The sequence below is a fragment of the Molossus molossus genome, unplaced genomic scaffold (assembly GCF_014108415.1).
Source record: "Molossus molossus isolate mMolMol1 unplaced genomic scaffold, mMolMol1.p scaffold_m16_p_18, whole genome shotgun sequence".
NCBI classification, from domain to species: Eukaryota; Metazoa; Chordata; class Mammalia; order Chiroptera; family Molossidae; genus Molossus; species Molossus molossus.
In genome coordinates, this window is record NW_023425353.1 from 49,621,926 (window position 1) to 49,645,548 (window position 23,623).

Here is a 23,623-nt window from a genome sequence, read left to right on the forward strand (position 1 = left end):
AGAGACCCAGACCGAATAACATTGTTTCAGCCATCCATATGGCCACATCTGATTTTAGCACTGCCTCTTGGGTTTTCCATTAAGACCAGATAGTTGGAGATGGGTTTCTGTCATACAAGTCATGATAATATACTTAATATATCCTAGGGGAACTCGAGTCCTCTGAGGATAAAGAGAAGGTTTTAAAAGCTTCCAGAGAGAAGGGGAAACAAATTACTTATCAAGGGCTAGGAATTCGAGTGACACCCTCCCTTTTGTCAGCAGCGCTGGACGGTAGAAGATAAGGGAGCAGTGTGCTCAGGTGCTGGGGGGCAGGGGAAGGTCTTACAGCTAGAATTCTGTACTTGGCCAATTGCCAATCAAACATGAAGGCAAAATAAAGAGTTTTTTTTTGGATGCACAATAATCTAGGCAGTTTATGAAAAGATGGTACTAGGAAGTATTGCGGCAATCTGAGAAAGGATTAAGGCTTAAGAGAACTCGAGGGGGTAGAGAGAAGGTCAGAGGTCACTTGGAGTGAGCACAGGCAATCATCCCCTCCAAACAGGAGTGATTTATGGATTCCTTCTGTACCACTCCTAGTGGTGCTCACGCAAACAATAGCTGCACATTTATACACATTATCAGTACTCTTTGCTAGTTTTCCATTGTTTGAGTCAACCTTGACGAACACAGCACAGAAGACTTAACAGTCTATACAACCTTCCTAATGCCACGACCTTTCATACAGTTCCCCAACCATAAAATCATCTTCGTTGCTACTTCATAACTGTAATTTTGCTACTGTTATGAATCGCCATCGGAAATATGTGTTTTCTGATGGTCTTAGGCGACCCCTGTGAAAGGGTCATTCGACCCCCCAAGGGGTCGTGACCCACAGGTTGAGAACCGCTGGTGTCAAACTGTCTATGCCTTAGAGTGTCGTCATGACCACTGGGGACACAGTGATTTGCTTCAGACAATTACGAAAGAAACTCCTCTGAGTAACAGTTGGTGGAGTGGCGTCTGAACAGAGAAATGACTATAAGTCCACGTGAGAAACACTGCGAGGGAGATGGGGACACATCACTTGGGACCACCGTTTTTGTGCCCTGATTTAGCCTCCTGGGAGCAGAGCCTCGGCGCGGCCGGGACGGCGTTTGCTGTCTAGGAAGCATGCGGAGCATGAGCTCATCCTCCCAGCACCCATCACTGCCCAGAATCAAACACGCAGCTTTGTTGCCGAGGTGGTTTGGTTAGAAGGTGCATGATGTACTCACTTTTTCTGGGAGGGAGGAGACTCTGTGATAAAATGCCTTTGTAATGGACTGGCGCGTGTGTCTTAAATATTTAAAAAGAGAAAGGGAAGGAGAAAGCGGAAATGGTCCCCTTTCATTTTCTCCATTTGAAATTGGTGTGAAAGGGCTTAGCCTCTTTTCAGAGAAATGAGCCCAACTCCCAAAGTGCATCAGCAGCAGCACAGAGAAACACAACATGCTAATTGGTGATTAAAGGAGCGCAGTTCAGTATTTTTTGACTGTATGGCAAAAGCTTCCATTTTCAAGGGTAAACATTTCTAATGAGGTCCAAAGACTACAAGGGCAGAAAGAAAATGGGATAGTAAAGACTTTTTAATAATCTAAAATAGCTGGGGAGGAATAAAGACAGTTTTAAGGCTTTTAAGCCATATTGACTCAACTGGTTGAAAAATTCCACCTAAATGGCGGGTTGTTTCTTTCTGCACCAAAGCAAATAACTTTCTCCACATCAACCTTTCCTCCTTCCATTCACAACACGCAGCTGTAATTTGGCATCTTGGACTCAAGATATTACAGTGATACCTCGGTTCTTGAACGCCTCGGTTTTCGACCAAATCAGGATTCGAGAAACTTTTGTCTCGGAATCCGAACAAATATTTGGAACTCGAACTTCCGAGTTGAGCCGAATGGCGTTCATTCGGCCCAGCGCGCCTTGCTTGCGTCATCAGTGTGAGTGCAGAGAGAGAGTCACGCTTTGTGGAGTCCGCTTTCCTATTGGGTTTCATTGCTTCGGTTCTCGAACAATTCGGTTCTCGACCGTCCTCCTGGAACGAATTATGTTCGAGAACCGAGGTATCACTGTATAAGGTAAGGGAAATGGGAAGTCTCCAGGCCGTGACGTGGAGTTTCTCACAGGCCGGGGCTGGGCGAAGGAGAAGGAAGGGGATCAGTCATCTTGCGTGAGAAACCGGACGGTCCGGAGCTGTGCTGTTCAGAGCAGGCACTCGGTGCTGCCAAGGAACAGTCGTATGAAGCCTGCACTTGTGACGGGAGCATTAGGAATGAAGGTTGAATAGGAAGAAGCCCAGAGAAAGTTTTGGAAATTGATGTATTTTTTAAAAAAATGAATGATCCAAGAAACTGACTTCTAGAAAGGAGTTCATTAAGAAGAAAAAATGCGCCCTGGCCAGTTTTGCTCAGTGGTTAGAGCGTTGGCCTGCGGTCCAGAGAGACCCGGGTTCGGTTCCCGCTAAGGGCATGTACCTCGGTTGCAGTTTGTCCCCGGCCCTGGTTGGTTGTGCGGGAGGCAGCCACTCGATGTGTCCCTTTCAATGTCGATGTTTCTCTCTCTCTCTCTCTTTCTCCCACTCTATCTGAACAAAAAATGGGAAAATGTCCTTGGGTGAGGATTAAAAAAAAGAAGAAGGAAAAATGACCAGTAAAAGGACATGGGAAGCAAAATGGGAAAACAGAAAAGCTCTGAGGGGCTCTCATGTGTGTGCAAGCGCTGCTAGGATAACGAGAGCAGATGGGCTCAGGAGAGGAACGTTCCGGGGATTTACAAGTGACACCACCTAAAATAGTTTTTGGAAGCATCTGTTACTGTATGACACCCCCCCAAATGAGCAAACATATCAATGGACTTATGGATGGTCCCTGACATATGATGGTTCTACTTAGGATTTTTCAACTTTACGATGGTGTGAAAGCAATAAGCGTTCAGTAGAAACCATACTTTGAATTTTGAATTTTGATCTTTTCTCAGGCTAGTGATACATAGTATGACACTCTCTTGCAAGGCTCGAGATGATTTTGCCCAGCTGTGGGCTAATGTAAGTGTTCTGAGCACGTTTGAGGTAGGCGAGGCTAAGCTATGATGTTTGGAAAGGTTAGGTGTATTAAATGCATTTTTGACTTGTGATATTTTCAGCTTACGGTGGGTATATTGAGATGTAACCCCATCATAAATCAAGGAGCATCTGTATTTGATTTACAGAGAAAGACTTGGAGTTATTGAGAGAAGGGGGCCATACCCAAAATACCAGCTGATATGTAGAGTCTCTGCTCTGGGCCAGGCACCGTGCTAAGTGTTTTTGATGTATCATTTCATTCAGTTCTCACTGCAGTCTTATAAAGTAGGAGCCGTAGCAAATACCACACACTGGGTGATTTCAACACCAGGCATTTTTTCTCAGTTCTAGGAGCTGGGAAGCCCAAGATCAAAGTGCTGGCTGACTGGGTTCCTGGTAAGGGCCCACTTCCTGACTTGTAGACAGTCGCCTTCTGGCTGTGTCCTCAGTGCGTAAGCATGGAGAGAGACTTCTTTCTGTTTTTCTTTTCTTATCGGGACACAAATCCTACCTTTGTGATCTCATCTAAGCCTAATTACCTCCCAAAGGCCCCACCGCCAAATGCTATCTTATTGGAGATTATGACTTCAACACATAGATTCTGGGGGGGACAGCTTACAGCCTGGATGTTGAAGCCACACCTTCTGAGCTTGGAGCCATGCTCTGAACTACTCTGTTCCTATTGTGGCATTATTGCTGCTACTAATATAGTGTTTAGTATTTTTACTCAATAAATGGGAATTTTACTGATGCAAGGAGTAACATGTGACCTCAAGGTCCTACATTTATTTTCACTTCAGTATCAAACCAAATAATTAATAAATAAAAATACCACCTACAGTTTCTGAGGACTTAAATGAGATGCATCATCTCATTTAATTCTATTATCAGTCCTGGGAGGCATGAAATAAAACAACGAAGGAGGCAAGTCAGAGTCAGACAGCCTGGGTTCCAGCCCCAGCTCCACCATTTACAGCTGGGTGTCCTTGGTAAGTCTTTTTAAAGTCACTGAAACTCAAGTTTCCCATCTGTAAAATGTCAACAATAATACCACCTTGCCCTGGCCAGTTTGGCTCAGCGGTTAGAGCGTCGGCCTGCGGTCCGGAGAGACCCGGGTTCGGTTCCCGCTAAGGGCACGTACTTCGGTTGCAGTTTGTCCCCGGCCCTGGTTGGTCGTGCGGGTGGCAGCCACTCGATGTGTCCCTTCACATCGATGTTTCTCTCTCTCTCTCTCCCTTCCTCTCTCTCCCTCCCTTCCTCTCTCTCCCTCCCACTCTATCTGTACAAAAAATGGAAAAATATCCTCGGGTGAGGATAAAAAAAAAAAAAATACCACCTTCATCATATGGTGGTGAGGCTTAAATTGCTAATCAGAATAATGTTGAGAACATACTAATTGCTTAGATGTTACCTTTTTTCCCCTTATTATTCCAATCTGAGGTGCAGAGAAATTAAGTAACTTGCCATATGTAAGTAACATATCATACATATATGTATGATATATATAATATGTAGCAAAGCTGGGATTCTAATTTCTATGAGCTTCAAACCTCAATCTTTGCTCTTAAACCCTCTGTTGTAATGTCATCCTGGGGTTTGGCTTCACAACTCTGTTTTCTAAGGATTATTCAGGCTGCTTTCCCCTCGGATTTAAACTCCAGCATGGATTGTCTGTGAGCAGGGTGCCTGGTGTGCTTGGGCATGTCAAGGTTAAGGCAATGAATAAATTAGGAAATTGACACAGTTGCAGGTGACCCATTTTTAAAGATCGAATTTAAAAGCACTTAGTCTTCAAAGGAAACTGGATTAAGTGAAAATGCGCTGTTTTGTTAAAACATGGACCATCTATTTGAAGAAGCATTTAGAATATTTTATTTCCAATGGTGGCTTGTTCGTAAATGCTTGACATTAAGGAAGGGAGCAGAGCTTTTAGTTTTAGTGACTTTGAAGTTAAAAAAAAAAAAAAAAAGGCAGCACAATACGTTCTATAATCCATATCCAAAGTGCAGAAGAGCATGAAGAAATACAAATAAAGCATGTCCTGAATGGTTGTATTCAGGGGGGTAGCTTTCTAAGGCAGTCTTAAAGGGAGATGAAATGAGCTCTTTAGAGGTTAACTATATAACCTTAGGCTTTTATTTTTTATAATTTTTTTTCCTTCTTAAAAATATTTTGGGGAACCATGGGATAACAGAGACCATGAGTTGTGTAATTGTGTACATGTGACTGAAAGAAGAGAGCCTAATTCATTCAGTGACACTGTCTAGAATGTCCTGCCCCAAACTTACTAGGGATCTCATCACAGGATAGCAGTAATTTTGTGAATTTGTCACATTCTGGATCCACTCCCAATAGCCTCAAAACACTCATTCGTCAGTGTTTTGTTTCTCCTCTCAGATGCAGACTCATAAAGTCACAAACTCCTGACCCTAATATTTAAAGCCGGAAAGCCAGCTGATGAATGAACATGCAGAGAGCCGTTCTTGTCAACGGGCTGGATGCGTGTCATCGGCCAGCCCATCATCGCTCGGTGGACACAGACAACAGATGAGTCAGCTGGTCGTGAAGCTGTAACCAGCCACGATGAGTCAGTCACACGCTTTAAATATTCAGTGGCAGGAGGCTAAGATAGTTTGTTACATCAGTTATGCCAAAGAGCGACACCTGCCACCAGGACCAGATGCCTTGAAATCACACCTGGGTGGCACTGTCAACTGGAACTGCTCTGTGTGACCTCGGCAAGTTACCTGCCTCACTGGGCATCGAGTCCCTGTCTATAAAGATGTGTAAGTGAAGGAGTTAGCGGAGTGCTCAGCCCATGAGAAACCATCATCATCGGCACCGTCCTTGCCGCCACTGCCCAACAGGCCCCTTCACACCGAAGTCACTGTCTCTTTACAGCGTCTTTGCACTGCTCTGCTTTTCAAAGTTTAACTCACAGAGGAGAACGTTTTGCTTGACTTCTCAGTTCTCATAGGTTCCAAGTAAAGAGAACAGTGATAATGGGGCTGGGTTTTTTTTTTTTTTTCCTTTTCTCTTTCCTTTTAATGATGTCCATGTAACCAAGTTAAAAATAGTGTAGGCTCTTTTGGTGTTGATGAAACACACAGCCTTCTGCCAGAAGGCTCACAAAGGGGACCTGTCTCTGTACATCATCTACTTAACGTCCAAAAGACGAAAGCATCCTCAGTTGTGTTTTTCCCCCCTTAGTATTTGTGTGCAGATAAAAAGCATCTCTTTTTCTTGTGTTTCCCCCCAATATTTTCACTTTTCCTCCGAAACAGAACAGAGGGCCGGCGTGAGCTGGCTGCTTTCCCCTGGTAGCCAGGACGTCACTGGCGGGACCCGAGTGGAGGACAACGAAGCCTTCATGTTGCGGAGACAACTGATAATCACTGACACCTGCTTGAGAACATGACAGCAGTGTTTAATTCCGCTGCCTCTTAGCTTTGGTTTTTTTTTTTTATTCTAGAAGACCACCTTTGCAGCACCCTGTAAATCTTCTACCTCTTTTCCCTCTTGGCCTCGCACTGTGTGCTTGGAAACCATTACCCCGTTGGGGTCAGACATTTGCTGGGGGGCTGTCGCTCCAATCTCCTTCAGGAGAAGGAAACCTATAACCTATGGTAACGTGGAGTCGGACTCATAATCTCGTACTTCATTTTGAACGTTTGCTGGCCATTTACGTGCTCATTCAAATCAAGGAGTTAGAGTTTCAAAGTAAATCCTTTTCCTGTTCTGAGCCTTGACGTCCCGTGTTTCCCCTTGATGTTTCTGTGAAATGTGTTATCCTGGATTAGTGCAGAAGCAGGCACCAGTGCCTCAGTATTAAATATCGCACAGCTGCATTAACTTTTTATGAGATGAAGCTGAGCCGTAAAACATTATGTGTGGATTTTGGAGAGGATTGTTTCTGACTGGTGAGTTATGATGACAAGGTTTCTATCTGCAGTACTAGAGTTGGGCTGATCGGATTAATACATTTTAGGCATATAAACCTGAATTATAAAGAAGAGAAATATGTTCTCATTGCAAGCAATTCTTTGCAGGTAATGGTGTAACTGTGAGTTTTTTAAGCTGTTGAAATATACTCCGGATGATTGGAATGGGCTTCTATTTCTCGATTCCCCGGGACACTGATATGCATATCTCTGAAAGGGAATGGGATCGGGTGGCCTTGCCAGGACTGTCTGTAGTTGATGGGACACCCAGCGCCATCAGATCACGGCTGCACAAAACATGATTAGGAGCTGTCACGGTGCATTTAGCCCTCATCGGTTAGAGAGAGAATCTGGGCCAAAGGTCATTCTCTACAGCAAAGTAGGCATTTAGCGCTTTTATTTGCTCTAATGGTAAATGATAGTTAATGAAAATCATTTATAAACCTTGTCCAAACCAGTGTTTCTCTCCTGAAAACGGCGGCTGGCTGCCTCTTGGAAGGACTGTAATTGCAATACGGTGGACGCCATGTGATAGTAATTGGGCTTACAGCTTAATGAACTCCGTGTCCGGTAGCTCATTTCCACATAGCGGGGAACACAGGCAGAGGTACCAGCCCTCCCTGATGGGAACTCGGGCCCCTGCTTTGTCTCGTCGACCTTTGTCACTTTGCACTTTGAAGTGGAATATTACCACCTTTGAAAAGGTGTGCCCAGTCTGAGGCCTCGTGCTTTTGGTGGTTGACACATACCCTAATGATGATTAATAGCCTTTTCAAGTATCCTAGTCGTTGGAAAGGTCGTTTAATCTTTATGTAGCAGCTTAATTGAAATTTTATCCTTCTTATACACCTGGCATTCATTTTGAGAAGAAAAGATATAGTCACCACAAGTTGATGAGAAATAACCTATTTATTCCTTCTCTTTCCTCAGATTTCCATTTAACTCATTTAAACATTTTCTCATTCATTTTACTTCTTTCCCAATAGTTGTGGTAATGTTTCTTCTGGTGAAATCCAAGCTTGCTGCTTCTTGGGGGGTGGGAGTTGGGGTGGGGGGCAGATTCCATTTTATCAGTCAACTATTGGGAAAGATTGCCTGGCCACTCGCTCTTATGTTCTTTCTTTCTTTTTTGGTACGTGCCCTTAGCGGGAACTGAACCCGGGACTCTCTGGTCCGCAGGCTGACACCCCAACTGCTGAGCCAAACCGGCCAGGGCCTCTTATATTTTTTCAAATCATGGATGTCAGCAAGAGAATGGTCACCTGCTCAAAGGACTAGTATTAGAATGAAAATGATTCTGAAGACTTTCAAAGGTCTGTAGAAGACTCAAAATTTGGGAGAATTTATTCAGAACAGCTCCTAATAGGTCACATTTTTTGAGTATTTATGATGTGCTAAGCCCTGGGCGAGGCCTTTGACGTGAGTTAATTCATTTAATCTTTGCAAGGACGCTCCGAGGGCCAGAGAGTCTCCCCATTTCACAGATGAGGAAACTGGGAATGAGAGGCGAGCTAGCTCACTCGAAGCCGGCAGCCCGAACGCAGGGCTGTGCCTAGTCCTGTGGCACCGTGTGCAAGTTAGGAGAAGGCTCCCACTCTGGCGATGGCTTGGCTGGCAGAGCACAGGATGGACCCGCTGCCGGGCGCCCTTGCGTAGTCCACACCGCCTGGGTGGCAGCCCTGCTGGCGAGTGGCAGATTCCAAATTCAAACCACAGCAGGAGAGCATTTTCAATGGAAAGGAAACACAATTTTAACTTTTCTAGTAGCCACCTTTTAAAAAGTAAGAAGAGTCCTGGCTGGTTTGGCTCAGCTGTGGACCAAAGAGCCTCGGGTTCGATTCCAGTCAAGAGCATGTACTACGGTTGCAGTTTAGCCCCCTGCCCTGGTCAGGGTCATGTGGGAGGTAACCAATTGATGGGTCTCTCTCACATCGATGTTTCTCTTTCTCTCTCCCTCCTTCCCTCCCCCTCTATCTGATAATAAGTAGAAAAATATCCTCGGGTGAGGAATTAAAAAAAAAAAGAAAGAAATAGGCAAAACTATTTTTTGAGAATCCAGCTTATTTAACCTAATAGACCCCCAAAATTATTTGACTATGTAATCCACATAAAAGTTATTGAGTTATTTTGCATTCTTTTAATTAAAAAAATTGTTTGAATTGCTTTTTTAGAGAGAGAGGAAGAGAGAAGGAGATAGACACATCAATGTGAGAGAGACACATCTATCGGCTGCCTCCTGCACTCCCCCTGTTGGATCGAGTCAGCAACCTGGGCATGTGCCCTGACTGGGAATCGAACCGGGACCTCTCAGTTCATGGAAGGACTCTCAAGCCACTGAGTCACACCGGCCAGGCCTTTTCATTTTTCCTCTGTCCCTTGAATTCAGGGCACTTTACACTTCTACCACTTCTCAGTTTGCACTTAGCCACATTGCAAGTGCTCGGTAGCCACATGTGGCCAGTGGTTTGGACAGTACAGTTTTAGAGCCCCAGGTCCTAACCACCGCACCCCATATTGGTTCTGAAACCATCCTCAATTAAGAAAACCTTACTAGAAACAATCTGGTTGATCAGAAATTCTAACCATGGTTTCCTCTGGCTGTTGTCAGGGTAATTAGGAGAGCTTTGTTTTTGCATGCAAAGGGTCTATCAGCACACTGGTTAATATGGTCACATCTTGGTGACACAGAGTCTGAACATCTACATTAATGGATCGTCAAGTTCTGTGGGTCCTTCAGTTGCTCTCTTTTTGCCATTTTTTTCCCCCTGTTCTTTTATTTTGGCATAGAATGGGTAAAGAACTCAAAAGGTGATAAGACCCACACCAAAGACCTTTTCAACTTCTCAGCATCTCTGGTAAGAGTGTAATGCAGTGCAGAATCTTAACATTTCTGGATGACTGGTTCAAGGAATTTTGATGATGTTTATACTCTGTAGAGTTACATGAAGTTACTAGAAGCTCAAAAGCACAGGCAGAGTCCAGATTCTCATCTTCTTGCAGCGCCTGCTAGCAAATCTTAATGGATTAAATTTAATTTATAGAATTTTTTTTTCTTAAATAATCTACTTCATCGTGTTTGGTAAGAGGGTATGAATCAGACTGAATGTCATCAGTCTATGACTGGTCAGAGCTCTTTGGAGAACGTTCAGGATTTGTTGGAGCTCTCTGGGAAGCAGTGACATCCCAGGAAAGGGTTGGTGGAGCTTGAATTACTGGTGGATTCCTACGACTGCAGTCTGGGAAACCTGCCATCTGATGGAGAGTGGCTCTTGGGTGGCACGGCCTGGTGTCCTTGGAGCAAGGACAGCTGTGAAGAGTGGAGCGTTCTGGGGAGAAGACTGGCATGGAAATCTTCGGTGTCAATGAGCTCTCTTCGTTTTCCCATCAGTAACGTGAGAAAATGGTCTCTTCTACCCGTGACTGTCATGAAGAACGAGTGAGAACTTATGTAAAGCATCAGCTTGGTGCGTGGCAGAGAGTAGATAATCCATAAATATCAGTGATCATCCTTCCTAATAGAACAGATTGGAATATGCTTTTTGAGTTGGTTCTACTCTTCTTCCTATCGAACCATAACTGTTACCATTTATGGTTTACTGTTAACAAAAACCGTCCTCAGTGCTCAGTCATGATTCCTCTACAAAGCTTGTGCTGTGGGAAACACAATAGTATCTTTCTTTAAAAAAAAAAAAAAAAGAATGAATTGGGAAATAACCAGAATAAATTAAAATAAAGGTGATACTAATTATGCAGAATTATTGGATAAAAAGTTGAAATTTTTGATGTCATAGATACAGAAGGATTGCTAAAAACCCAAGAACATGTACATATTTTTCTTGCAAAATAGCGTTAGAAGATATTGTGATCTTTATTTTCTTTCTTTCCTTTTGCCATTTTTGCTGTTTTTTCTTCTCTTTTTTTCCTTCTTTTCCTTCCTTTTTTTTTTTTTTTTAAAAGGAAATGAGTTAAATTGGTTGAAAGTTTGGGCTTGAGGTTTTGTGTATGGAACAGGGAATATTTTGACTATAGATGTTTAACTTACAGATCACGGTGTCCTGTGTGGATTATAGCGGTGGCAATATTTTTATGGAAGAAATGCTATTATTTTGAGCTACCAAGGTCTGCATAATGGGTGCATTAAATACTCCTAATCTCAATTCGTGTCTGTTATTGAACTCTGTGGAATGACTACCAAATACCTTTAAAGGAATGATACACATTGTAGAGTATGAGTCAAAGAAATGCAAGCACCGAGGTGCAGTTGGATACTTCATCAGTTAAGATCTCAAGTCTGTCTAAGTTAGGAATAAAAAGGGAATTTGGAGAAGGTATCCTGAATAGATGGGCAACATGGATAGTAAACTGAAGGATTATACTTGTTCACAGATTAGGAACAGGGAGCTCTTGGCATTTAGCAACAGGATCTAGCTAAAAGTTTCATCATTTATGATCTTGTTCCACCTTGCTCAAGATCAGAAGTTACAGTAGAGTGTCTAATGGCTGAAGCTTGGATTACATGACTGCCCCTTGGAATGGGTTGGGCTGGGCCTGGCTTTATAATTCTATTTAATTCTATTTAAATTATTACAAATTACATCTGTAGTCGACATTCATGAATGAACTGTTTCGGCTACTCAGCATCCAGATGTACTGATGCAGCCAAAACAGTCAATCCATGACTGTCCACTACAGATGCAATTTGTACTTAGGGACAACTGTTATTAACAACTGCTTCCATTTATCCCAAGTTTCCTGTAACTCTCAATCATCCTGATGTTTGAATTCACCCTGCTTCTTTTCATAGGATCAGAAGTTCTTCTGTGGCATAGCCAGCTGCCTCATCTCTGGTGCTTCCAAAACGTGGACCTTCTGTGGTAGGCCATGATCTCAGCAGCTGTTAAAAACTTCCCAGTGGGCCCTGGCCAGTTTGGCTCAGCAGTTAGAGCGTCGGCCTGTGGTCCAGAGAGACCCGGGTTTGGTTCCCGCTAGGGGCATGTACCTCGGTTGCAGTTTGTCCCTGGCCCTGGTTGGTCGTGCGGGTGGCAGCCACTCGATGTGTCTCTTTCACGTTGATGTTTCTCTCTCTCTCTCCCTCCCACTCTATCTGAGCAAAAAACGAAAAAGTGTCCTCGGGTGAGGATTAAAAAAAAACAAAAAACTTCCCAGTGGGACGGTGCTATTTTTCTCACTAGTTTTCCTGTTCTCTCTTTTTTATATGCCAAAAAACAAAACAAAACAAAAAAGCAAGAAGAGAGACAGGGAGAACAGTGTATCTCCACTTTTAAGTCGGTTTGTAAGAACAAAACAGAACACAAGTCATAATGGTCCTTATGTACAGCGCTTCTATCAATAGTATCTTAGTCTTATGCCTCTTTTCTTATTTTCTGTATTTGCAAACTACTGTTACACACACACACACACACACACACACAGTGACATGATTATAAAAGTGTCACCGTGGTGTTTTTCTCTAGCAAGGAGAGCTGATCAGTGTCTCCATGACAGTGCCGTGGATGGTGTCAAACAGGATTGTGTGGCTAATAGATTCGGCGGAGAGGCCTGCATGGTGCTTCCCACACAGTTCTTTGAGGTGCTATGGAGATAACTTTGACATTTTAATATACACGTTCTAATTCAGAGAGCATTTTGCATAATGCTAGCCACGTAACAGGAGGTCAGTAATTTCATGTTACTGACGGATCCATGTGGCACCCGGAGGCCACAATTATTCATCCTCCCAGACAACGATCAGGGTCTAGCTGGTGGTGGAAGAGGAATACATCGCTGTGTTAGAGTTCGTCCCTTTGACTCTTCTCCTCTGGAGGTCATCGCCATTTAGCCAGAGCTGCAGGTATGGGAGGTTCTCAGAGTAAAACTATGGGGCGAACTCTAGAAGACACAAGCTCTGTTCCAGGGTCAGGTCCAAATGGCCCAGTATTCCGGGAGGAAAACAGGCCCAATGCTAGCCTGCAACAGAACCTCCTGTGTTTGTCCCCAGCCTTTTGTCAGTAACGTGTAGGGTATGGCTTTGGTTTTAACAGTCCATCATCCATGTAACTTCCCTGCTGGTGTTTTTTTCAGGTAACTTGCTCTGATTTTCAGACATGGGTGTGTGAACCCACATTTCCAGAAACGGGGCGCTGATAGGTTGAAGCTAAGAAAATGGAAACTGCTGGTGGAAAAGTGATTGATTGAGGGAGACCTAACTTCGTGGAGTTATTTTAATCGCCTACCTGCCCAGGAGTCTGGTGGCTACTACGAATGGCAGACATCCCAACATAACCACTTCCAGGGAGATGACATATATTGGCTCACAAATCTCAGAAGTTCTGGGCTAGTTGACTTCCAGGCTCAAATTGGAATTTAGTGTCTCTTTCTTTCTTGGCTCTGCTTCAGGGCATTTGCTCTGTTCTCGTACAGCATGGCCCTTTCTGTCCCAGATGGTGCCACACATGGCACAGGCCTGCTAAGGGGAGTGAGTTTCCTTTTAGGAAGTCCCAGCAGTCTCCCTGGCTCTGATTGGGTCCTGCGTCCTTGCTGCGCGATCCAGTGCAGCCAAGGTGAATATCAGCTCTTACCTGGCTTGGGTCTGCGGTATGTGCTCCATGCCCAGAGTTTGGGGGTACATTCCTTCTCAAACTGCCTCCGAGTACATTCCCATTGGCATACTGTATACATGGCACCCCTTTTAATGCGATACAGATAAAATAATAGGACATAATAGAATAATAATAGTGGCTTTCTCTTGGAGTGGCATTGTAGGTGATTTACACATTTTTTTTTTTTATTCTTTTTGTAGTTTCTAAATTTTCAGGTGGGAGGGTGTAAAATTTTTATAAATAAAAAACTTACTTTAATGGCAGTTATACCTTAGTAGTAAAAGAACTCCAGTATTGCATTCTTTTTTAAAAATATGTTTTATTGATTTTAGAGAGGAAGGCGAGGGAGAGGGAGAAAAACATTGATCAGCTGCCTCCTGCACGTACTCCAACCAGGGATTGAACCTGCAACCTCAGCTTGTGCCTTGACATGGAATCGAACTGGTGACCTTTGGTGCATGGGACCACGCTCAACCAACTGAGCCACACCGGCCAGGGCTAGTATTGCTTCTATAAGAAACCTCTTCCTTTGTGTTTTTTTTTTTTTTTTCTTAGAAACTCTTTCTCCCCAAAAGGTAAGTATTTACCTATGCTCTATCATTTCTACATAATTTCTCCAATCTATTTGGTAGTTATTTGGGTGTGTGGTGTTAGGTGAGAATCTAGTTTGATTTTCTTTTTCCAAATTAACAAGTTTTCAGACAACAGGGGTTAAAAAATGTATTCCTTCATTGATTTTGGAAGATTTACTTTCTTGTGCTTAAAAGAAAAATAGAAGACAACCTTGTCAGAGTTCATTTAGGAAAATTCTCTTTTGTTGACCTCATGTGGGCCAGCTCCCCACGGGTAAAGGAGAGAGAAGGTAAATGTGAAGATTTAGGAAAACAGGAAACAAGAGCTGATGTTCCTGCTTGTCAAGTTCTGTGGTGCCTTGTAGGTAGTACCACTTCCCAAACCACAGCCCTGGAATCAAGACTCAGGCCTGTTGATGGTCCCATTTCTTCTTCTCCCAGATCCTTTCCCCTGTCACCCTGTTAATGTGGGAGATAGCGGCTGAGCAAACTCGGGAAGCTACTTTGTACGTGCTCTTAATAGTCCATAACCAGCCCTGTCAAATTCAAATCATGTCCCACATGGCAAAATTCACAGATTCACAGATACAGAACTCTAAGGAAATACTCATTCCAATGCACACTAGTCTGTGCACAAACAAGACATTTATTAGAAATCTGTTTTAATCATTTATCTATTTACAGAGTACCTATTTAATTTGGCCAAGAAAGTTTTATATTTCAAAGCAGAATCCTCACCATTTGGGAACAGTTTTGGGTATGGTCTTACAATGGAAGATTTCAGTGTGATTTAGATATGAAATCTTATGAATGATTAAAAAGAAACTTTCCTAGAATCCCCCATAATAATGACCCATGAAAAAGAAAATCGCAGTGAACATATGTTGGTGATACAATCAGGGAGCATTTTTGAAGGCTTGGTAATCTTTTAGTGACTATGTTAAAATCATACATGGGACCATCCCTAAAGTTATTTCCATTTGAGAAGCTCCGCTGAGGTCAAGAGGACTCTCGCTTGGGAAGGGCCGCGGTTTAAAGATCGTGTTGAAGAGCTTGTACTTACCCACGTCAAGGCTACTCTGGCTTTTTGCCAATAAAAGACGGTAGAATTTTGTTTATTTCAAAATCCTATTGCAGCACCCCCGTTCCAATTCACCAGCATCGTAACTTAATTTTCTTAAATTACTTCTCATAGAAATATCAGTGTTATTTTTTTTTTTAAAGACCAATTGCCTTTGATGTCATGTCTTTCTCACTTTGTAGAAGATAACGTTTCCATGAATGGGCTGGAATTTTCTCTTGAGATTCGTGGACTGAATGAGACCATCTGCATGGATATGTTTAGCATCTATTTAGATGTTTTTAGAGTCTGTTTAATTGATAATCAAGACTCAGGCCTGTTGATTAACAAATTGGTTTCTCTTTTAGTGAACTGTGTTTCCCACACTAAAAAGCAACAGGCTCTATACCAAAGCCCAGAACTCTTAGGAAATTGTATACTTAAATAGACATGTTCAGTTTGAGTCTCTATGACAAATTTCTAATACCTGTCAGATGTCCCCTCCCGCACCTCACCGTCCTGGAACTGGAAATAGAGGCCCTTTCACATCCCAGATAGGCATACTGGGGTGAGTTCATGATCATATTTTATTTTGGTTTTATGTGGTGAGCCTGGAGTTGAGACCATGGACAGGGTCAGTAAAAGTAATGTGATAACTATTGCATCCTTCTCCGCTCTTGGGCCCAGTGGGGCTGTCGCGATCATTGCCTCCGTGCTGGAATTTCTCCTCCCCCCACCGTCCTGTCCGTGGGAACCTTGGAAACACTTTGGAGTCTGCTCATTCTTTCTTTCTATTTATTTATTTATTTATTTATTTATTTATTTATGTATTTATGTATTTATGTATTTATTTATTTATTTATTTTTGGGCAAGAGGTGCTGTGAGATTCTGAAAATAAGGTCACTGTGTTATAATGAACTAAAGACGATTTGTTCTAACTATGTATTAAAAACAACGAATGCCACAAAGTGCATTATTATTTGGGTCAGAAATTATTTAATGTGTATATATCTCTGCTCTTCAATGGGAATATTCATTTGTTTATTTTCTCCGTGTGAGCCAGCATTGTCATACTTTCTGTGACCCCAGTGCAGAATCAGAACCTTTCAATACTTGTTGCAGGATTCAGGCAGGTGAACAGAAACTCAGGTGAGAGATGGCACAGAGCCTCCTGGCCGAGGGGCAGTCTCTGGGGAGAGAAGGGGAGACGACGTGATCTCTTGGGTGGGAAGACATCTTTCACTCTTTGGATATATCATGGTTAACTTTGCTTTGAAGCTTGTGTAGTACATTTAGGAAGTCACGTGGAGCCATTCATGTGATTCAGTGGTTGACGGGGAGGAGAAGCCACAGACTCGGGGATCTCAGGGGGCCACTGTCATTAGAGAGCTGGGCAAAGGGACTGCTATTTCAGGACATTCATGGAGGCAGGGCACCTACAGAAGGAGGCTTGTTCTTGAATAGTCCTGATCTCAGCAGCAGCAAGCTTCTCTCTGAAATAATTATCCAAGTGAATTTTGCAGAACTGGTATAAAGAACAAATTCTTGTTAATATGGAACTTCAGCTATTTATTTTTCTGAGAACAAGCTGAGTCTTGTCGTATTAAGAAGAAATGTGATATATTTCTAGTACAAGATGACTGCTTATGCCACATTCATTTATGTTAAACTAAATGCAAATCTATTTTATTGTTAAAATAATTATATATGTGTGTGTGTGTGTGTGTGTATAGTTGTCAGTTCTCACCCGAAGATATTTTTCCATTAATTTTTAGATAGAGTGGAAGGGAGGGAGGGAGGGAGAGAAAGAAAAACATTGCTGTGAGAGGCACATCTAACGGGCCCCCCCTCCCGCACCACCCCAGCTGGGGCCAGGGATCGAACCTGCAACCCAGGTACCTGCCTTTGACTGAAATCGAGCCTGTGACTTTTTGCTCCATGGGCTGACACGCTAACCACTGAGCCAAACCAGCCAGGGCCGAAATGTTTATCTATGTGTATATGAAAATGATATTAATTAATTTGTTAGGGGATGAAAAAAGTTATTATTTTCATAGTTGATGCCAAAGTTCTTTTTAGTGGGGAAACCATTTTTATTTAGGGAATATCTGTGGGAATGTGAAGCCTCGTAGGAAGATCTGTAAGAAAAATATTAAAGGGATGAATGTATCTGTGCGTGTAGTGAAAAGAACGGTAGTGCGGGAGCAGGATGGAGAGAAGAGAGCTGAGTGGGTAGGAAGACGTGAGTGGGAGGAGGGACCGTCCAGAGAGCTGGTGCCCAGGGAGACACGCCCGGGGTTCTGCTGGCCGAGGGACACGGTGATGGGAAATCGTCTCCTACGCGAACTTCTGCATGTGTCTAGCTCCGTTTTAAAGCCATCGGTAAGTCTGCCACACACCCCAGTGCGTGTTTGGGTGATCGCAGTGTCTGACATCCGTGACTGGGCCGGCGCAGAGCCGAGGGAGGTGTCGCATGCAGTGGAATCTCAGATGAGATGTGGAAGAAGGTGGTGGATCCATAGTGGCCTGGAGGCAAAATTCCCCTAGCATTTGAAGAAAACCTTTGGAAGATATGGGGCTTCCTAGAAGTGAGGAGAAAAGGAGCTGGAACTAATTTTGTCCCAATCAGAGTGGACAGGGTGGGTGGAAGGGGGGGTGAGGAGGTTTGAGGGAGATGCCACCTGCAGAAAGGCACCACGTGGTTCATTCAGGGCTCTGTAACCGCCTTTCCCATCTTCCCAGGACAGTGGTATAATGCTGGCCAAGGTTCTCACAAGAAAAATAAGGGCGGTTTGGGGGAGCTGTTAGAGGCTTCCGGGGTCAAGGGAGATCTGCGTGGACCCACTCAAACCGCCAGGCCCACGGTGTGCAAATATCAAGGCCGCCCGAGACCCAAGCAGTAGGCTCATCTAACACCACCCATCTTGCCCTCTTCATCCCAAGGAGTCCTTTTCCTTAGTGGTTCTATGTTTATCCTATACCTGCCACTTTTGAGAGTGACGGAGACAGAGCCACAGAGAGCGAGCGAGAGAAAGTCTCTTTCGCGTCTCTCGTCTCGCCCTCATCTAGGACCGTCTCTGGCCAGGTTCCTCAGAGACACTTCTCCGACTTTGTCGAGGGGACCAAGGGTGCAGTGCAGTGTGGAGGAGCTGAGTTAATTAACTTGGGTTACTGTGGGCAGTTGTTCCTTCAGTTTGGTCCGAAACTGAATATTGCTGTGAAACTTCAGTTTCCACCGTGTTTTCTTCTTCGGTTTTCTGTATTGGCTTATCTGTCACCAAACATCACCAAAAGTCAGTGAGCTTACACTACAGTGCACATGACAGGACTATCTCATAGTTGTCTGTGTGGGTTTTTAGTTGCATACATCTTTTTTTATTTTATTTTTTATTTATTTTTATCTTCACTCAAGGACATTTTTCCATTCTTTGTTCAGATAGAGCAGGAGGGAGAGAGAGGAAGAAAGAGAGAGAAACATCGATGTGAAGGGACACATCGAGTGGCTGCCACCCGCACGACCAACCAGGGCCGGGGACAAACTGCAACCGAGGTACGTGCCCTTAGCGGGAACCGAACCCAGGTCTCTCTGTACCGCAGGCCGACGATCCAACCACTGAGCCAAACCGGCCAGGGCGATTGCATACATCTTGATTATCCTCTCTGGGCCCATTTTATTCCAGCCTTTTAGCAATGGAGAAGTTCTTGGGAGCTCACCTGCTGCTAAGGAGGTTCATTCCTCATCAAAGAAACATAAAACAAGTGCTTGGCGTTTGATGCTCTGTTTTGGTTGCGATTGCTGTAGTAGTTTCACATGTGTTACTGCCATTATGGGGCCCTTGTCACAATCTGCTTGTGTTCCCTGAGGCACCTGACATCCTCTTGGGCTGCACAGTAGACACCGCGTACACCTTGGCTGAAGCGCATGAAGGGAAGGCTGTGATGATGTTCTGTATCATCTCTTAGCCTAGCTCTCGGGTTACCAAGAATCTTGCCTCTAGATGCTTTGACACCATGAACCATGTCATTTCCTTGTCGACTTTGAACTACATGCCTCTCCTGGACAGTGGCTTGATTATTTAGTGGAGAAATAGAATAGTTGCTAAGAGCCAGGCTCCCTCGTTCAGATGACTCGCTTGCCACTTACTAGCTGAATGACTTTGGAAAGTTACTTATCCCTCTGTGCCTCAGGTCCCCAATTTATAAAACAAAAATGAGCCCTGGCTAGTTTGGCTCAGCGGTTAGAGCGTCGGCCTGCGGTCCGGAGAGACCTGGGTTCGGTTCCCGCTAAGGGCACGTACTTCGGTTGCAGTTTGTCCCCGGCCCTGGTTGGTCGTGCGGGTGGCAGCCACTCGATGTGTCCCTTCACGTCGATGTTTCTCTCTCTCTCTCCCTCCCACTCTATCTGTACAAAAAATGGAAAAATATCCTCGGGTGAGGATAAAAAAAAACAAAAATGATAATAGTAATAGTTCCTACCTCCTAAATTTGATGGGAGGATGACATACGTTAGTATACGTACAGCTCTGAGAACAATACATGCCATAAAAACACCAGCTATTATTGTTATTAGTTGTAAAAATCCATAGCGTTGAGCGTGGTATAAATCAGGGCACATCTCTTTCTTTTCCTTTTCTTCATGAAGTATATGCTCGTCGTTTTTCTGGACAGCAACTTGCAGTGAAAACTGGAGATAGAAGTGCAAATTGAGGGATTTCCCTGAGTGGCACTAAACAATAGCCTTGTCTAGCTCCTGGAAGCAGCCACATGCCCAGGACCAGGGCTGCCCTGGTGCCGAGAGCAGAAAGGCATACACTGGTCCAGGATGTCCCCACCTGCGTCCATCACGCCTGGTCTAGCTGCAGCCCGAGTGGGCACATTTATCCATTTTGATTAGGAGACGAATTGATAGTCAAGCATACGGATTCCTTCAGGCTCAGTCCCAGAGCTGCCTTTGGCTTATGGCGAAGGAAAATATTCTTTATCTCCTTTTGTATCATTTCTCACTGAGTCAGACTTTGGCTGAAGTGCCTTGGGGTCCTAATGATGGGCAACCTATCGAGAGAGGACGCGCATCGCTCTGACGCCTGCTCCCCTCCTTCCTTGAGATGGTTTTAGGACTCCAGATCCACTGAATGATTTGTTTGGTTGTTTGAGAAAAGCTGAAATGCCACATGGGAATGCCCCAGAAATGTTTGCAGGGAATGCAGTTGAGTGGGGCTTCAAGGATTCTCCACAGTCGTCACGATTTTGACCAGGAAACTCATGTAATGAGGCATTCAGTTTTGTTTTGTTTTGTTTTGTTTTGTTTTTTAAATGAGCACTTATTTTATTCAAGACTGCATACAAAGTACTGGGGATCCAGCAAGGTCCTGCTTTCCTGGGAATTCTGTTCCATTGTGGGAAAGAGAGGTACCGCCTCTTTTCTGTCTGCTACTTTCAGTCTGACATCTGTCCTCCTTGGTTCTAACCTGAGTCCTGGAGGCTGACCCGAATGGCTGATGTGAGAGGCCAGCAAACTATGGCCCAGGGACCAGATCTGGGCTGGCACCTGTATTTGTATGACCTGCGAGCTAGGAATGAGTTTTGTAGTTTTAAATGGATAGGAAAAAAAATATCTAAAGGCAAATATTTCAGGATGTGAAAATTATATAAAACTCCAATTTCAGTGTCTGTAAATAAAATCGTATCGGACACACCCAGTTGTTTGTTGTCCTCTATGGCTCTGTACTGGCCTCAAACAGCAGGTCTGAGGAGTTGCAAAGAGACTCCATGTCTTGAAAAGCCTGAAATGTTTACTGTCTGATCCTTCACAGAAAAACGGTGCTGACCCCTGGCCTTCATTCATAGATCCCTTGCCCTCTTCTTAAATTTTTATTGATTAATTGATTTGGGAGAGAGAGAGGAAGGGGGGGAGAGACTGATTTGTTGTTCCACTTATTTATGCATTCATTGGTTGACTCTTGTATGTGCCCTGACCAGGGATCAAACCCACAACCTTGGCCTGTGGGGACGACGCTCTAACCAACTGAGCTATCCAGCCAGAGCCCCTGTTCTCTTCTTATTGGAAAATGGGGAGCTGCTGCCGAAGGTCAGAGGGCACAGGATGATGGAATTGGGGCATTTCTTCTCTAGCTTTCTTTGTGGAGTTTTTGTGATCAGCTGAATCAACTTCTGAAAGTCACAGCTCCTACCAGGTAATCCCTTGAACGATGAAACCTGTTCCTTCTCTACGCGACATCGTCCGCTTTCTCCCCTGCCCCTCCAGGCCCTGGGCTGCCAGTGTCCCTCCTGGTTCCCAGGCTCTGGACACTGCCCCGTCCCGTGGTTTCCCCACACCCTGCCTTGACTTCCGTAGACAGCCCTGTTAGTAAGTGATCCTTCAACTGCCTGATTTGATTGTAGTATCTGTTTCCTACTTGGACCCTAGTGGATAAAATACTAATAAAGAAATAAGTCAGAGAAAAAGATAATTTTGATGGTGAAGATACAGTATTAAATAGAAAACAGACCAGGGTGCTGAGGTCACAGAGTGAACGGTCAGGGAGGCCTCTTGTGGAGTGGAAGTTGGGATGCAAAGAGGGAAAGACCTAGGGCAGTGCCCTCGTGGGGAGAAGGAGCTGGTGTCACTGAACAGTGTCGGAATTACAGAGGGGACCGTGAGCGATATAAGCTGAGTGGGAGAGACAGGGCCAAGTTATAGATGGCCGTACGGGTGTGTGGTTTTTGTTAGTAATGCAATGGGAATATTTATACAAGGATAGCATACATCTGATTTATGCATTTAAAAAACCACTCTAGCTATTATTTGGGGAAGGAATTGTTTGGTTGCAAGAGTGTCTGTCTGCACAAACACCGGTAACAAGTGGTGGTTATTGAATATAAGGGTCAGCTCTCCACCCAGAAGGCCACAGCTGGGTGCTGTTCTGTTATCTTCCAGTGGACGTTTGGGGAAGTCATCATACTTCAGTCTGGGACTAAGGAATGTTAGGGTTTGCAGGTGGGACAGTGATGATTGAAATTAGATTTCATTAAATGTTTGGTTCATCTGACTTGACTTTACATGGAGAATACATTGCATTTCTATCCTTTATTTCTTTGCCAGATAATGTCTTGTTTTCTGCATTTATAATGCCTTCTAAAGTTTTAAAAGACGTAAGCTACCCTCTCTTCAGGCAGTAAATAATAAAAGCTAGTTTCTGTATTTTTATTTTATTTCATTATTATCTGGTTTCTGTGAGAGCAAAACAAGAAGAAAATTGCATTAGCACAAGCAGTCTGTGATTGTGTTTTGATTGCACTAACTCGTTTTGATTGTGTTCTCTGTACTCCTCTGAATTGTTCCTTTGGGTTTCTTGGTTAGGGTGCTGTCGTTAACTTTTGTATTCTATTTCCAGTGTTTCAGCCACATACATTTACAGCTCATAAAGGCTGGAGTCCATTCTCCCTGCCTCCACCTCCCCACCCTAAACACACACACACTCACACACACTCATACACATACACACACTCACCCACACACCCTTGCACACACAAATTTACACACACACTCACACACACATACACTCATACACATACACTCACCCACACATACACACACACACACTTGCACACACACATTCATACACATACACTCACACACTCCACTCATACACACATACACACACACTCACACACACCCCCCATACACACTGTCACTCTTAGGGGATGTTGTAAAATTGGATTCCTGCTGGCATCTTGTGGTCGTCCCCAACATCGGAAGAGGGAGCTGCCCGCTGTCTGGGATCGCCCTGCGTGGTGGTTGGAGTACCCTGTCACTTCCCCTGCCCCGCTCCATGGAGCGCCGGGCATGCCGTGTGAAGACTTCACCCCTCTCTCAGCTGTGAGCCTCCTGCTGCCTGGATGAGCAGCCTCAGCTCAGAAAGGCTCCTTCTTCAACACCGTGGGCAGTGTGACCAGACTCTTCAAATACCCGCTCTGGTCCACTTAGAATTTCCTTTCCTCCAACTTCTGTGTCTCACTTAGTTTTGCCTGTTTCCTGCGGCGCAGGTGTAAGTTATTTTGGTAGGGGCTTCACATCATTTAAGGCAGAACCATGAGTCTAATTCATTCGTTTATCGAGCAGGTGCTTTTTAGATGTCGCAGGCCCTGTGCACGTCCGTGGAGAGCCTTTGTCCTCAAGGAGCACACGATGCCAGGGGCAGTTCTCAGACACCTAAGCCAATGATTACAGCTCAACGTGGTGAGTAAATAGAATGATGATGGTCATTATAGAAGCAAGAAAGTGCAGTGATTGACATCCCAGATGCTGGAACCAGACAGCCTCGGTTCAAATCCCAGCTTTACCATTCATTATCTCCGTGTT